The sequence below is a fragment of the Lissotriton helveticus genome, chromosome 1_1 (genome assembly GCF_964261635.1).
Source record: "Lissotriton helveticus chromosome 1_1, aLisHel1.1, whole genome shotgun sequence".
In the NCBI taxonomy this organism is placed as follows: domain Eukaryota; kingdom Metazoa; phylum Chordata; class Amphibia; order Caudata; family Salamandridae; genus Lissotriton; species Lissotriton helveticus.
The window spans coordinates 69371765-69387997 of NC_136057.1; the positions used below are offsets into that span (position 1 = coordinate 69371765).

The 16233-nt window shown below is 44.3% G+C and overlaps 1 long non-coding RNA gene across 1 annotated transcript in view; it reads left to right on the top strand.

The window, feature by feature from the left end:
- Positions 1 to 3025: 3025 nt before the first annotated feature.
- Positions 3026 to 16233, top strand: part of LOC144828720 (uncharacterized) — a 58000-nt gene continuing 44792 nt past the window's right edge. The window contains exons 1-2 of the long non-coding RNA XR_013610525.1: positions 3026 to 3079; positions 4903 to 5020. This is a non-coding gene — a long non-coding RNA (uncharacterized LOC144828720). The remainder of the gene's footprint in view (positions 3080 to 4902; positions 5021 to 16233) is intronic.

Consider the following 16233-nt stretch of genomic DNA (forward strand, 5'->3'; position numbering starts at 1 on the left):
GAGACCTCTCGCATTGAGAGTGAGAATTTTCAGTATGGGCTGGGAAATAGTGTGTCATAGTGAGTGCACCAGCTTTTGCCTGTATTTGGGACCCTGTGATCCTTCTTACCCCTGAGCTCCCAACGTCTGCCCGGCCTCCATTGCCCTGTGATCCTCTCTTCAACGCCTTTGACCTGCATACCAGTTCTCCACCCGCCCCTCCCTAACCCAAACTTAGAAACCCATTAACCTCAAATTGTTCAGGGCCCGCCATTCGTACGTGCACGTCCTTGGAAGTCGAAATAGTTGGGAATGTGTGTGGACACTTGAATTGAATTGAATTGAATTAAGCACTATATAGCGCAACTGCCACCCTTCGGATATCCTGGCGCTTGGATTGTCGGATAGACACCACAAAGCAGAATCAATTGTCAATAAGACAATGTAAAGACCACCTTTGGGAAATAGCCACGTTTTCAGGCTCTTCCTAAAACAAGTCAGGGAGGTCAAGACGTAGCTCATTCCATGCACGCAAGGCAGTCACACCAAAGGTTCTGCCCCCCCATCCGAGATTTCTTAAATCTAATGTTTGTTATCAGATTTGCATTTGAAGAACGGAGCTGCCTCCCAAGGCTGTACAAGTTGAACATCTCCTGTAGGGGGACAGGACCCTGACCACTTGCCCGTGTCTCTATGCTCCCCATGTCTCTACACTCCCCATGTCTCTACACTCCCCATGTCTCTACGCTCCCCGCAGACTTCTTCGCCAGCCACCCGGCCTTGCAAATGTCACTTATCTGTCCCTCAGTCGTTCACGGTGTCATCATGGGGGAATGTCTCCTTCAACAATGTCTCCAGCAGTGCCAGTCTTTCTTGTGCCATGGTCTTGGGGTCCGGTCTCGTTGCTCGCTCTGTGCTACGCCTCCAGTAGACCCTTATGCCATCTTTCCCGAGGAGTTTTCGTCTGTGGGCCCTCTGTCTCCTCCTGAATTGGATTCTCAATGCCCAGTACCTGGCAAGTGTCCTGCATGGATCTGAGCTGGAGGAGTTTGCCCTGCCATATTAAAATCAGCCAGAAAGTGTGACCCAAAGAATACGGTATTCCTTGATTTCTAAGAAGCGTTGTTGCCACTCGGAACTCCCTACACTTTGAAGGGGTATTAGAGTCAGGTCCTGGTACAAAGCTATGGAGTGGTCCTGATATCTTAGTGGTTGCTTGTCCCTGGCAGCACGTAGTGTACACTCTTTTAGTTGAAAGTCTGGAATGTAAGCCAACATATCCAGTTGGGGCACCCAGTATGCTCCTGAAGAGACCCTGCAGGTATTGTGTGATGTCTGGCCCTTCTTCTTTAGGTGGAACTCCCTTAACGCGGATGTTGTTTCACCGAGACTGATTCTCCAGGTCTTCTGTGTGTGCCTGGAGATCGATCTGTTGAGCCTTGAGCCGGAGTATCTCTTGCTGTAGATGCTCCACCTCCTCTTCCTGGGATTGCTGCTGATCCTCGATGGAGGCCACACGTTCGCCAACCGCATCGACGTCCTGCCTTATCATAAGGAGGACGTTGGTGCCGTTGGGGAACGTGTGGCCTCCATTGTTTATCTCTTTCATCTCACCCGCTATTTCCCTTTTCAGCATGTGCAAGTCGCCTCGTAATGCACCGAATAGCGACTCTAAAAAGGCGTGAGTAATTAGGGCTTCAGAGGTGTCTGCATCTTGCCTGATTTGTGTCTAGGGGAGAGCCTCCCTTCTCCGCTGCTGGTCATCGGGAGCTTGGCCAGCATCTCTTTTAGATTCTGATCCTTATTGCTTCTCGCTGATTACATGGCTGCTATATCTCTTACCACATCACCAGACCAGCCTGCCTTGTTGTGGGGGTCCCAGCCCCAGTGGGTGGCTGTCACCGGGGTGTCCTCCCGCTGAGCTCCACTATGATGTTGCATGATGGTGAGGGCCAGAGGTGTCACTCCCTTTCAGTCTCGTCCGGGCCTTGCTGCCTTTGACCGTCTGCTATATCCCTGCTGGGTGTCTGCTGCTTGTTCTCAATACTCTAAGCACTTTGCGCACGAACCTGCCGCGAATCCCCCTGAAGGCCAGCAGGCCTATCTGAGCCTGGAGCACTAGATGTCTTCTAGTACCCCTGCGTCTAATTCCTGAACTATGTGCTTGCAGGCCGTGGCCTCTGGTTTCCTCTGACTTGGCAGTCAGCTCCAGAGAGACTAATACATGCCCGGGCCCCTCATCCATTGGCACCTTGTGATTCTTACAGCGTTACAGTTCATATCTCATTCCCCTTATTGGATTTTGTCATTTTAGTGTCATTTTGTTCAACACATTTTACTTTATTTTTCTATTTTGGTTTGGGTGTTTTATTGTTTTGCATTTTGACTTTTACTTTTTTGGTTTCTGCATAAATATTTGACATATTACCTTAAGTTAAGCCTGCCTGTTCCGTGCTTAGGTACCAGGGGGTTGATCCTAGGTTAATTGAATGGCTTTGAAAGTACATTCTGACAACATTTATGATTGTTCCTCATCTACCGTAAATATTAATTCAGTTTCTTACAGAAACGATCTGAAATTATCTGCAAAACAGGCAGTTGATAATCTACCAGGGTTGAAGCACCCTGTGGACAAACTGGAATACAGGAATAGTATTGTGTGGCAATAGAACCTCTAAAAAAATTCAGCTGCAAATGAACCAAGAATCACGCTTGAATGTCACAACTTTTAAAAACAAGGTAGTCAGGAAAGTGTGAGGAATATATTGCAGCTCTTTGCATTTTGGCAGCTCCAAGCAAATTTGAGAACAGAGTAGATGTATGTAGCAGAGACGAGTCTGTTCACCCAATGTGAGTGGTGAGATCTGCATTGCTGGTCTGCCTGAAGTTGTGATGCTGCTGACAGTAGCGTGTCTGCTAATAGCGATGGCATGACTCGTGGATTTAGGAAGCCAAATAAGAGAAAGTTTTCTTCCGACACCGCAGTCTTCGTGACTGAGACCAGTAATACTGAAGACTCTGAGACTCACAGCAGTAATTTCTCCTTTCAGAGCATTATTGCTGCAGATGGAGTGAAGCCAGAAGCAAACACATTACTAAGGTACCAACAATGTTTAATATTGTTCATTTATATTAACAGCTTCTCTTTTGCAGCATTTGGAAATGCATTTTCTAGTTTTGTTGCTTTTTGTTTAGTTTTTTTATTGTATGCTGTTATCTTCGGTTTAAAGGGAAAGATGTTGTAGTATGTGACCATAATGCTGCAGTTTGCATTTCATTACCATCATTTGCTTATCCTGGAGAATCTCCTGAGTGTAGGAGGTTTGCTGTTTCAGAGTTCTTTCTTCAGCTTCTGGGCAGTTGTCGCTCTATGGCGATCTGTAGTCCTGTTTTTCTGCTCTTCTTGTAGTAGCTCCTATCAGAGCTTCATCCTCCCGCCAACGATAATAAGATGCCAGGCATCACCCAGCACACAACACAGCCTATGATGGGCTACGTCTATCTGCTCGGCGCAGTTAGAGCGTGGATAAAGTTCTCCGGACCCATCAGGCTGTGAATGTAACCTAAGGGCTTGAGATGAATTGAAGAGCTTACCTCCTTCCTGAGTGGCTCCAGACTGCTGTGTGCAGACCCGATAGCTGGCAGCACCCTGGAGTATGCATGTATAAATCAGATTATGTTGGAAGTAACCTGCAACATAGTGGCAGGCAGCACCCTGCCATAGAGCAGAATTTCTCATAGTATTTTATTTCCTGACACATTAATGGAGATTGTCTTTTAACAGGCAGAAGAACAACACTGACCATACATTTTTCTGGGTTTGTCTTTAAAATGACGTACACATTAGGAATGGCATTTGGTTCTGCTGGAATAATAACACAAGTTATCTTGTACTCTGCGATGATGTTACATAGCTTGTTGGCTGCAATGCATTCCATGTTTCATTCAAACGTGCTTTTTACAGGGCACATACATGATTTGCTGCTGTAGAGAAATAATGCTCCTGTGTACTGTGGCAGACTCAGAAATATTGAAAAACTTCATGATTTCTCTTTCAGCACTTCATAGTCAAACCTTTCAATTTTTGACTCAATCATTTGGCAGAAACATAACCTAGTACCATTAATATAGTTGTGATGGGGTTAGGACTGGCTCGACCAGAGTGCTTGCTGACTTGGAGGAGTATGCAGTTGACCACCTTGCCTGGTCCGGTGTGGAACCAAGCCAGCGAAGCTTTGCTGCAGGCTCATTTGCCCTGATAGCTGGTCAGCAGTTTGAGGAGGAGGAGGAGGTGAAGAGCTGTCTAAGTGTGCAATGAGTCTGGCATTTCAGTACATCCCTGAGAAGTGCACTTTGAGTCGATGTAGTGTTCTTCTTATACCACGTGCAATTCACCCTCTCCAAAGCCTCAAGAATTCCTGGATGTGAAGGGCGGCTGATTCTGATTGGGAGCTTGATAGTTTTCCAGAAACTCATGTTCTTGATTGTTCATGTTTGTCAGTAGTTATTGAAACACGCCTAGGGGGTTTATCTCTTCAGTGACACAAGCTGCAATAAAAGTTTCTCTGTTGTTGCAAAAAAATATGAACGTCCAACGAGCCTCTGTAGGTCAAAGAATGGAAGGGCTGAGGAACTGTCAGTCATCTCACTGCTAAGCAGAGCCATGTCATGCTTCATCCTCCATCAGGCCTCTGATTTTGACCAACATCGCTTATAACACTGGGACTTTCTTTAATGAGAAAAACAAAACTACAAGTCCCATAAGCAATAGTGGTGGACGGTGTCATGCATGACCTGGGGCAACATTCGATTCAGCCATCCAGTTCCATTTTCTAAGTATTTGACACAATATTGAATTTATAACCTTTGTTTTTTATGGTCATGAGTCACCAGAATACTAAAAACGTGTCTTTTATTTTGAAGGTCAATTAAGTAATGGTCACCAGCTTGGAAGCTCTGTTAATTCTTCAGTATTTGTCATTGATCTTCATGTGTGGCTGGTTTGGGTCTGCCCCTGCATCGTTCCCGATAACTCCCACAGGTAAGGACCTTGTAGCAGCAACATGATAACCCCATTCTCGTATGTAAGAATTGCACTCCGAGGCAGGTATCTGATCATTTTTGTGAAACAAGGAAGGGCCAATATCTGCTATGTACATTTGTTAAAATAAAACACGATCAAATCACAGTATACTGTTCCAGAGGTTCAGTCCCAGAGACATAATCTGTAACTGAACGCAGACACCCTAGGAAGCATGTGCTTTTAAGACAAGTTGCGTTCACTCACCTGAAGGTGACATGCTTCATCATTGGGCTATGCTCCTCACCAGGCCGGAGCTACAATGCCTGGCGGGCACCACCAGAGGGCACTTTGTCAGAGATATTTTACTAAGTATGACGGATGAGCCTTGTAGGACGGAGGATGTTGTGTCATAAGATGTGAGATTGGTGAAGTCTGAATATAAGATCAACTATCGACCAGTTGCCACAATATAGTTAATGTGATCTTCCTGGTCCATTTTGAGATTAAAAACAGTGGCAGAGAAATTGAGGAACTAATGGTCCCTATCACTGTGTGAAAGTGTCGATCACCAATGGACCTGCTGGTAAGCTGGGGTCTATACTTCAGGCCAACTTTTTTCATGCCTTGTGTAGTCATGGAGCAATCTGTTGGCATTTCATCAGTACCAAATATGGGAAAACGGGTAAATGTGACCTAATCTTCTCCACAGCGTGAGGAGCTCTTCAACTCTAAGCCCTGCACCGTGCATAGGTGATAAGGTGCCTATTACCATCTTACTACCACAGGTGAGCACTCTCTAACACAGTGCACTAGATACGGTAACCCTCCTAAAATTCAGGACATACTGACTTATCCATTAGCGAGGACGCCGCATAAGAGGGCAACTGGTTTGAAAAGCACATGCTTCCTAGGGTGTTCAGTTAGAGATAATGTCTGTGGGACTGAACCTCCAGAACAGTATGCTGTGAGTTGATTTATATGAAGAATGTGTATACTGGACTGTCATATTCCTCAGCATCTCTTGTGCTATGTAAAATAAAACACAACACACCGGGAGGCCAACACATCTATCATACATTTAATGCAAAAATAGCAAAAGGCCAAGCAAACTAACAAGTCACAATTGTCTGTGCAATGGACAAGAGCATCCACCCCAAAGACAGTTGGAGTATATAATGCTAATGCTACACAATGTATTTTTATACACTTTTCTCCTAATACAATTCAATGAAACATGAACATGTGATAGAAACAGTTACTGAAACAACACTAATGAGTAGGAGGAAGGATCTTCTCTCGAGAGGAATGGGAGGAGTCCGTAAAGTGCAGATAAAAGATACACAGACAAGCTGCAGAATTCACCTGTTTTTGGAAATAACACTTCTGTTTGTCAATATTCAATTTACAACAAGATGCAGGAAAGTGTGCAGATGGACTTCACTAAATAAAATGGTCTGGGCCCCAATAGAATCATATAACTTTGCAGGCATATTAAGGCGAACAGTCACATCAAATTAATATAAGAATATTGTAATTTGGTAATGTAATATATCAATGCACGTTGTGACAGTGATGTGTGTGATGTGTAAACAATTATCGGTATTAAAGAAACCAGTATATCCAGTTATGCTTTGTCAATTCCTTCTTCCTAGAGGCACCACTGCTGCTAGCCAGCTATATTCAGCAGTGCCACCTGTGACCTATAATCCTGTATTTAATCAATACCAAAGGTTGTCAATGCTTCTAGCCAACTCTGTCAAAAGAACAAAGGTCCTAAGCTTAGAACAATTTCTAGAAAAATAAGGTAACATAAAGACCACAATCGGACAATATGTACAGTTCTTCTTTTACCCAGCCGGGCAAAGAATTTATTTTTAAGAATGTTTGACAAAGAGTCAATTCAAGTATTACAATATCGTATCAAACATAATAATGTTTGAAGTAAGGCACAAGCCTGTGCCGTACTCATCAAGATAGAGAAAAGTGGTGAGAAAAGGGTGCAAGAGAAAGGATAGTTTACATCAGGCAAAGAAAAGGTTGAGCAAAAACAGTGGTACTGCTTTAGAATTTAAATTTGCAGTATTCCCTTTAGTAGATCATACAAAAATAAATCACAATGTTAGAAATGTATGTCTACATAACAGTGTCGACGGCGTTTCGATCCTATGCTCTAAAATAAAAGGATCATCATCAGGACTTAATATATGCCTGGAATAACAATCAAGCCTGTAAGGAAAAACAGGAGAAAACAGAGAGACGAAAATATTTTTAAAAACGCTACTCTGTGTTTTAGCATTTAAGAGGTCAACTTAGTCATACTCTAAAAGACATGTAATTCGGAATCGCAGTGCGGTGAAGGTGTTTACATAGCCGATGGCGATCAGATCCTTAAGTTGTGATTGGGATGTGCCTGTATTGTGAACGAAAGTCATTTCTGTGAAGGTGAGGAAATGACACCTTGTGTTTGTAAAAGCTACCGGCAATTCGAATTCAGTAAAAAGGTGAGACAATAGTGGGGGAGTGCAAGTCTTAAAGTTATCGAACGTGGGAATGACTCCATTAAAAACTCGCCGACGTACCCAGGAGCGGGTTTGGAGAGGCGCTTTCAGTCAATGCTGACCTCAATGTGGGAGTACATTGGGGGCGTTCATAATGTGCTTCAGGAGGCTGTAAATAAAATGGTCATTATATAGGTGACTCGATCAGGCTCAAAGAAGTGCTCGTTCCTAGCCCGTTTTCAGGTAACGGCTCTTACCAATATATTTGTAGCGTCCTGGGATGGCCGCCCAGTCACGAGTGCTCGATTGGCAACGGTAATAGGGGAACAATCTGAGGAAAAAGTTTAGGGATATTACCATGAGGCGAAGGGGATTTTTGGTTACTTACGCCAAATGGCGGGAGCGAGAGCTGGCTCACCTCTGAGGGGGATAAGTTAATCCGTGACTGCGTCCGATAGCTCAATAAAGTAGAGTGAGCGCCAGGTTGGCGTTCTAACCCGGTTACCTGAGACTCCGTTGCGGCGGTCGGAAAATTACACGATCCGCTATGGTGGAAAAAAAAAGGGGGAGAGTCAAATTCCGGTGTGCCCACATGTTTGCCGTGTTCGGGTTACGAGCTTAGGCAGGGGCAGAATCTTACCTTGCAGTAGGCAGAATGGCGGTGCATCTGTTCCTCACAAACGATGTTGCATCCACTTTGGGAAGCGTGGACTCAGAGCTTTGTGGGAGTGCGGTCACGTGACAGTAGTCATGTGACCGTGCGTGGAGTGTGGCAGCCATGTTGGAGTGGTAATCGGCGCTCTCAGTGCGTGCCTAGGTGGTGAGCATGCATAGATACAGATCCATCAGAAAAAACATTGGCACGGCGCAGTGTGATATAAATCGAGTGGTTACGAGCGTTTAGAGAATCGCTCGGCAATTCCATACGTGACCAGGTGGATTACATCTACATATGACAGTGGTCATGTGCCAACCGGTAGATTGTGGTGGCCATATTGGAGTGGCGGGGGAGTGAATTGCGGCGCTCTGGGTAAGTGCCTAGCAGGTGAACAAGCACATATACAATTTCATCAACTTATAGCTGAAAAGGCACAATATACTATATACAGATTGAGTATGTATATCCATGTATATTTTTAACATTTTTAACAGAGACCTGGCGAATATTTTCGCTACCAATAGTTTGCATTGCCATCAGAGCAGATTGGTCCAGTCCTCACTCCTATTCAAACCAGTCCTGATAGTATTGAATTGAATGATGGACTTCAATTCCTCTCTGTTCATAATTTGGGCCAAATTCCCACCTCTTTGCGGGAGTTTGATGGATTTCAAGATGGTCCACTTGATGTCATCAGCTGTATGGTTCATCTCTGTGAAGTGTTCAACCATGGGAGCATTCGGCGTGTTGCATCTTATCCTACTTCGATGTTGGCTGATTCGTGTCTTGGCCTTTTGAATTGTCTGACCTATATACATTTTATTGCATGGACAGAAAATCGCGTATACAACATTACAGGTGTTACAGTTTGTGAACGATTTCATATAAAAATTTACCCCATTGTGACTGATATTCCTGGTTTCAATTGTGAAATCGCAAACAATGCAGTGTCCACATTTGACATGGCCCCTCAGTGGAGGCATCCCCCAATTAGAATCAAGAGTGGTACAGGGAGTGGGGGTCGGTAGTGCTGCCCTCACCAGATGGTCTTTCAGATTCTTATTTTTTCTGAATGCGAAGAGGGGTCTCTCCAGGGTAAGGACTCCAGCATTTACGGTGGGCCAGTGCTTCAGGATTGATTTTCTGATTTTGTTAGATACGGGGCAAAATGTGGTCACACATGCAATTCTGTCTTTATTTTCTTTTGGCTTTGGTGTCAATAGGGCATCGCGTGGACAGTACCACGCCCTTTTTGAGGCTGTTTTAACTATTCTTCTCGGATAGCCACGCATTTTCAGTTTGTTTGATAGGATTTTGGCCTCCCTGAAGTAGTCAGTTTTGTTGGAGCAATTACGTCTTATTCGTAGGAACTGTGAGTAAGGTAATGAGTCTTTTAATGCTCTCGGATGACAACTATTATAACTGAGCAGAGTGTTGCGCTCAGTTGGTTTCCTGTAAAGGCGCGTAAGTAATTCGCCTTCATGATGGTATATTGACAGGTCAAGGAATGCAATTTGTGACTTGTCATGGGTCATGGTGAAAGTTAGATCCGCACAATTGTTATTTAACCAGTGAAGAAACAGGTTCAGTACATCAATGTCATGGTTCCAGATTAGGAAAATGTCGTCTATGTAACGACGCCATAGGGAAATTCCTGCAAAAAAAGGATTGCTGTTGTGTAAGATGACACCAGTCTCTAATGCATCCATGAATAGAATGGCTAGATTGGGGGCAAAAATAGCCCCCATGGATGTCCCCTTGATCTGTTGGTAGTATGAGCCTTCAAACGAGAAAAAATTCTTTGAGAGACATACTTCAAGAAGTTGAAGAATAAACAGGCTTGGGACCCTGTGTGGGCGGGGTCGTGTGTCTAAGATATTTTGGATCACCAATAAGGCCGCTGTTTGTGGGATATTGGTGTAAAGAGATTCTACATCTAGGGTGCACAGTGTGTTAATGGCAGGATCAAAGGGATGATGCTCTATCAGATTGATCATTGCCATGCTGTCCCTAACGTAGCAGACAGTATTGGGAACAAACTCTTTGATGAAGAAATCCACGTATGCCCCTAGCGGTTCCAAGACCGACCCACAGGCTGACACAATGGGTCTACCCGGTGGGTGGTCAATGTTCTTGTGAACTTTGGGTAGGGTGTAGATTACAGGTATGCGTGGACTTTTTACATTCAGGAAACTATATTCCTTTTTGCTAAGGAACCCTTCATTTCTAGCCTTGATGGTAATTTCCATAATGGTGGCTTGGATTTCCTTGGTAGGGTTCCCTGGGAGGCGTTGGTAGTGGTCAGTGTTGCCGAGTTGTCTGAGGACCTCTGTTTTGTATGCGTCGATATCTTGGAGGACAATCCCGCCTCCTTTATCCGCACTTTTGATTATGAGTGAGGAATTTATTTTTAATGTATCAATCGCTTCTCTTTCAGATTTTGATATATTGTAAGGTATGTAGAGTTTCTTTTTCTCTAGTTCTACCAGATCATTTATGACCAGTTTTTCAAAGGTCATAATTTCTGCGGGGATCATACCGGCAGTGGGCAAAAATGTGGAGGGGGGGTGAAAGGGGGTATTTGAGCTATTCACAGGAGAAGGGTGTAGCTGAAAAAAGGCTTTAAGGCGGATAAGTCTGAAGAATTTCAGTAGTTCCGCCTGTAGGTCCATAAAGTTTGGACGAACAGTTGGTACGAATGAGAGACCCTTTTTAAGGAGTTCTAATTCTGGGCCACACAAATTGTGTTGAGACAGATTAAAGATGGGGATTGCCTCAGTAGGAGGTTCGGTATTAGGCGCACCAACTACCATTGGTAGAAATTGTTGCGGGTCTTCCGCTCGCCGTGCGCGTTGAACCAACGCTGTGGTTTCTTCACCCTCCCTCGTTGGGGGGTGTTCGGTTGGCCTCGGGATAAAAAATTAGATTGTGCCCCACCGCCTCGTCTTGAGTTGCTTCCACCTTCCCCAGGGTCCGAACTATCGGAAGAATCTCCAGAGGTTTCTGAAAAGCCCACCAGATTCTGTCGCTTATTATATCTACCCCAAGGTCTTGTGTTAGGATTGAAATGGGGTTTGTTTGCATAGAAATCTTTTTGTAGATATGGATAATTATTTTCTATATGGTAGGATTTTATATCCTTCTTTACTTTGGTTGATTTTTTATTTTGTTCAATTCTATGGAACTCTGCTACAGTTTTTTCCACTTGTTCCAATAGTTTTTTACACTCAGCGGACGGGTCAGAGTCATTAATTTGTTTCAGAACCTCTGCAATTTCTTTTTCCAGGGATTCTAGTGTCTCTGTGGCAATATCAATTCCCAATGCGAGCCAATGTCGTGAGCATGTGGTTCCAATGTAGCTGAAATTTGTTGTGTACTTAGGGTTGTCTGTGAAGATTCCCAGGACATTACGAACCTGCAGGCCTAGGGGGATAACCTATGCTTTTAAATAATCTGTGAGCATAAGAACCATTAATTGTAGACGAACCTGTTTCTTCCTAAGTTTTTCCAATTGATCAGGAAGGGAGCTGCTGGTGGAGGACGGGACATCTGGGGTCTCTGATAACAGGGATGGTTTTGTACAAAGGAGTTGGATATAGTCCGCAGTATAGAGTGGGACATGGGTTGACATTCCTTAGAGAAAAAGAGATACAAGATACAGGTTAGAGGAAGGATGATAGACGTACTAAAGGCACTAGGGTGGCCTTCCTCGGAGTCCGAGGTATGAGGATTTTGGAAGAAACCCTTGCAATCCAGCGATTGCGCTCAAGTTTTTCAATTTAACAAGGGGGACCCAATTAATGGCTTTGGACCATGGGTATCAACTATTTCAAAAGAACAAAGGTCCTAAGCTTAGAACAATTTCTAGAAAAATAAGGTAACATAAAGACCACAATCGGACAATATGTACAGTTCTTCTTTTACCCAGCCGGGCAAAGAATTTATTTTTAAGAATGTTTGACAAAGAGTCAATTCAAGTATTACAATATCGTATCAAACATAATAATGTTTGAAGTAAGGCACAAGCCTGTGCCGTACTCATCAAGATAGAGAAAAGTGGTGAGAAAAGGGTGCAAGAGAAAGGATAGTTTACATCAGGCAAAGAAAAGGTTGAGCAAAAACAGTGGTACTGCTTTAGAATTTAAATTTGCAGTATTCCCTTTAGTAGATCATACAAAAATAAATCACAATGTTAGAAATGTATGTCTACATAACAGTGTCGACGGCGTTTCGATCCTATGCTCTAAAATAAAAGGATCATCATCAGGACTTAATATATGCCTGGAATAACAATCAAGCCTGTAAGGAAAAACAGGAGAAAACAGAGAGACGAAAATATTTTTAAAAACGCTACTCTGTGTTTTAGCATTTAAGAGGTCAACTTAGTCATACTCTAAAAGACATGTAATTCGGAATCGCAGTGCGGTGAAGGTGTTTACATAGCCGATGGCGATCAGATCCTTAAGTTGTGATTGGGATGTGCCTGTATTGTGAACGAAAGTCATTTCTGTGAAGGTGAGGAAATGACACCTTGTGTTTGTAAAAGCTACCGGCAATTCGAATTCAGTAAAAAGGTGAGACAATAGTGGGGGAGTGCAAGTCTTAAAGTTATCGAACGTGGGAATGACTCCATTAAAAACTCGCCGACGTACCCAGGAGCGGGTTTGGAGAGGCGCTTTCAGTCAATGCTGACCTCAATGTGGGAGTACATTGGGGGCGTTCATAATGTGCTTCAGGAGGCTGTAAATAAAATGGTCATTATATAGGTGACTCGATCAGGCTCAAAGAAGTGCTCGTTCCTAGCCCGTTTTCAGGTAACGGCTCTTACCAATATATTTGTAGCGTCCTGGGATGGCCGCCCAGTCACGAGTGCTCGATTGGCAACGGTAATAGGGGAACAATCTGAGGAAAAAGTTTAGGGATATTACCATGAGGCGAAGGGGATTTTTGGTTACTTACGCCAAATGGCGGGAGCGAGAGCTGGCTCACCTCTGAGGGGGATAAGTTAATCCGTGACTGCGTCCGATAGCTCAATAAAGTAGAGTGAGCGCCAGGTTGGCGTTCTAACCCGGTTACCTGAGACTCCGTTGCGGCGGTCGGAAAATTACACGATCCGCTATGGTGGAAAAAAAAAAAAAGGGGGAGAGTCAAATTCCGGTGTGCCCACATGTTTGCCGTGTTCGGGTTACGAGCTTAGGCAGGGGCAGAATCTTACCTTGCAGTAGGCAGAATGGCGGTGCATCTGTTCCTCACAAACGATGTTGCATCCACTTTGGGAAGCGTGGACTCAGAGCTTTGTGGGAGTGCGGTCACGTGACAGTAGTCATGTGACCGTGCGTGGAGTGTGGCAGCCATGTTGGAGTGGTAATCGGCGCTCTCAGTGCGTGCCTAGGTGGTGAGCATGCATAGATACAGATCCATCAGAAAAAACATTGGCACGGCGCAGTGTGATATAAATCGAGTGGTTACGAGCGTTTAGAGAATCGCTCGGCAATTCCATACGTGACCAGGTGGATTACATCTACATATGACAGTGGTCATGTGCCAACCGGTAGATTGTGGTGGCCATATTGGAGTGGCGGGGGAGTGAATTGCGGCGCTCTGGGTAAGTGCCTAGCAGGTGAACAAGCACATATACAATTTCATCAACTTATAGCTGAAAAGGCACAATATACTATATACAGATTGAGTATGTATATCCATGTATATTTTTAACATTTTTAACAGAGACCTGGCGAATATTTTCGCTACCAATAGTTTGCATTGCCATCAGAGCAGATTGGTCCAGTCCTCACTCCTATTCAAACCAGTCCTGATAGTATTGAATTGAATGATGGACTTCAGTTCCTCTCTGTTCATAATTTGGGCCAAATTCCCACCTCTTTGCGGGAGTTTGATGGATTTCAAGATGGTCCACTTGATGTCATCAGCTGTATGGTTCATCTCTGTGAAGTGTTCAACCATGGGAGCATTCGGCGTGTTGAATCTTATCCTACTTCGATGTTGTCTGATTCGTGTCTTGGCCTTTTGAATTGTCTGACCTATATACATTTTATTGCATGGACAGAAAATCGCGTATACAACATTACAGGTGTTACAGTTTGTGAACGATTTCATACCAAAATTTACCCCATTGTGACTGATATTCCTGGTTTCAATTGTGAAATCGCAAACAATGCAGTGTCCACATTTGACATGGCCCCTCAGTGGAGGCATCCCCCAATTAGAATCAAGAGTGGTACAGGGAGTGGGGGTCGGTAGTGCTGCCCTCACCAGATGGTCTTTCAGATTCTTATTTTTTCTGAATGCGAAGAGGGGTCTCTCCAGGGTAAGGACTCCAGCATTTACGGTGGGCCAGTGCTTCAGGATTGATTTTCTGATTTTGTTAGATACGGGGCAAAATGTGGTCACACATGCAATTCTGTCTTTATTTTCTTTTGGCTTTGGTGTCAATAGGGCATCGCGTGGACAGTACCACGCCCTTTTTGAGGCTGTTTTAACTATTCTTCTCGGATAGCCACGCATTTTCAGTTTGTTTGATAGGATTTTGGCCTCCCTGAAGTAGTCAGTTTTGTTGGAGCAATTACGTCTTATTCGTAGGAACTGTGAGTAAGGTAATGAGTCTTTTAATGCTCTCGGATGACAACTATTATAACTGAGCAGAGTGTTGCGCTCAGTTGGTTTCCTGTAAAGGCGCGTAAGTAATTCGCCTTCATGATGGTATATTGACAGGTCAAGGAATGCAATTTGTGACTTGTCATGGGTCATGGTGAAAGTTAGATCCGCACAATTGTTATTTAACCAGTGAAGAAACAGGTTCAGTACATCAATGTCATGGTTCCAGATTAGGAAAATGTCGTCTATGTAACGACGCCATAGGGAAATTCCTGCAAAAAAAGGATTGCTGTTGTGTAAGATGACACCAGTCTCTAATGCATCCATGAATAGAATGGCTAGATTGGGGGCAAAAATAGCCCCCATGGATGTCCCCTTGATCTGTTGGTAGTATGAGCCTTCAAACGAGAAAAAATTCTTTGAGAGACATACTTCAAGAAGTTGAAGAATAAACAGGCTTGGGACCCTGTGTGGGCGGGGTCGTGTGTCTAAGATATTTTGGATCACCAATAAGGCCACTGTTTTTGGGATATTGGTGTAAAGAGATTCTACATCTAGGGTGCACAGTGTGTTAATGGCAGGATCAAAGGGATGATGCTCTATTAGATTGATCATTGCCATGCTGTCCCTAACGTAGCAGACAGTATTGGGAACAAACTCTTTGATGAAGAAATCCACGTATGCCCCTAGCGGTTCCAAGACCGACCCACAGGCTGACACAATGGGTCTACCCGGTGGGTGGTCAATGTTCTTGTGAACTTTGGGTAGGGTGTAGATTACAGGTATGCGTGGACTTTTTACATTCAGGAAACTATATTCCTTTTTGCTAAGGAACCCTTCATTTCTAGCCTTGATGGTAATTTCCATAATGGTGGCTTCCATAATGGTGGCACGGTCACATGACTACTGTCACGTGACCGCACTCCCACAAAGCTCTGAGTCCACGCTTCCCAAAGTGGATGCAACATCGTTTGTGAGGAACAGATGCACCGCCATTCTGCCTACTGCAAGGTAAGATTCTGCCCCTGCCTAAGCTCGTAACCCGAACACGGCAAACATGTGGGCACACCGGAATTTGACTCTCCCCCTTTTTTTTCCACCATAGCGGATCGTGTAATTTTCCGACCGCCGCAACGGAGTCTCAGGTAACCGGGTTAGAACGCCAACCTGGCGCTCACTCTACTTTATTGAGCTATCGGACGCAGTCACGGATTAACTTATCCCCCTCAGAGGTGAGCCAGCTCTCGCTCCCGCCATTTGGCGTAAGTAACCAAAAATCCCCTTCGCCTCATGGTAATATCCCTAAACTTTTTCCTCAGATTGTTCCCCTATTACCGTTGCCAATCGAGCACTCGTGACTGGGCGGCCATCCCAGGACGCTACAAATATATTGGTAAGAGCCGTTACCTGAAAACGGGCTAGGAACGAGCACTTCTTTGAGCCTGATCGAGTCACCTATA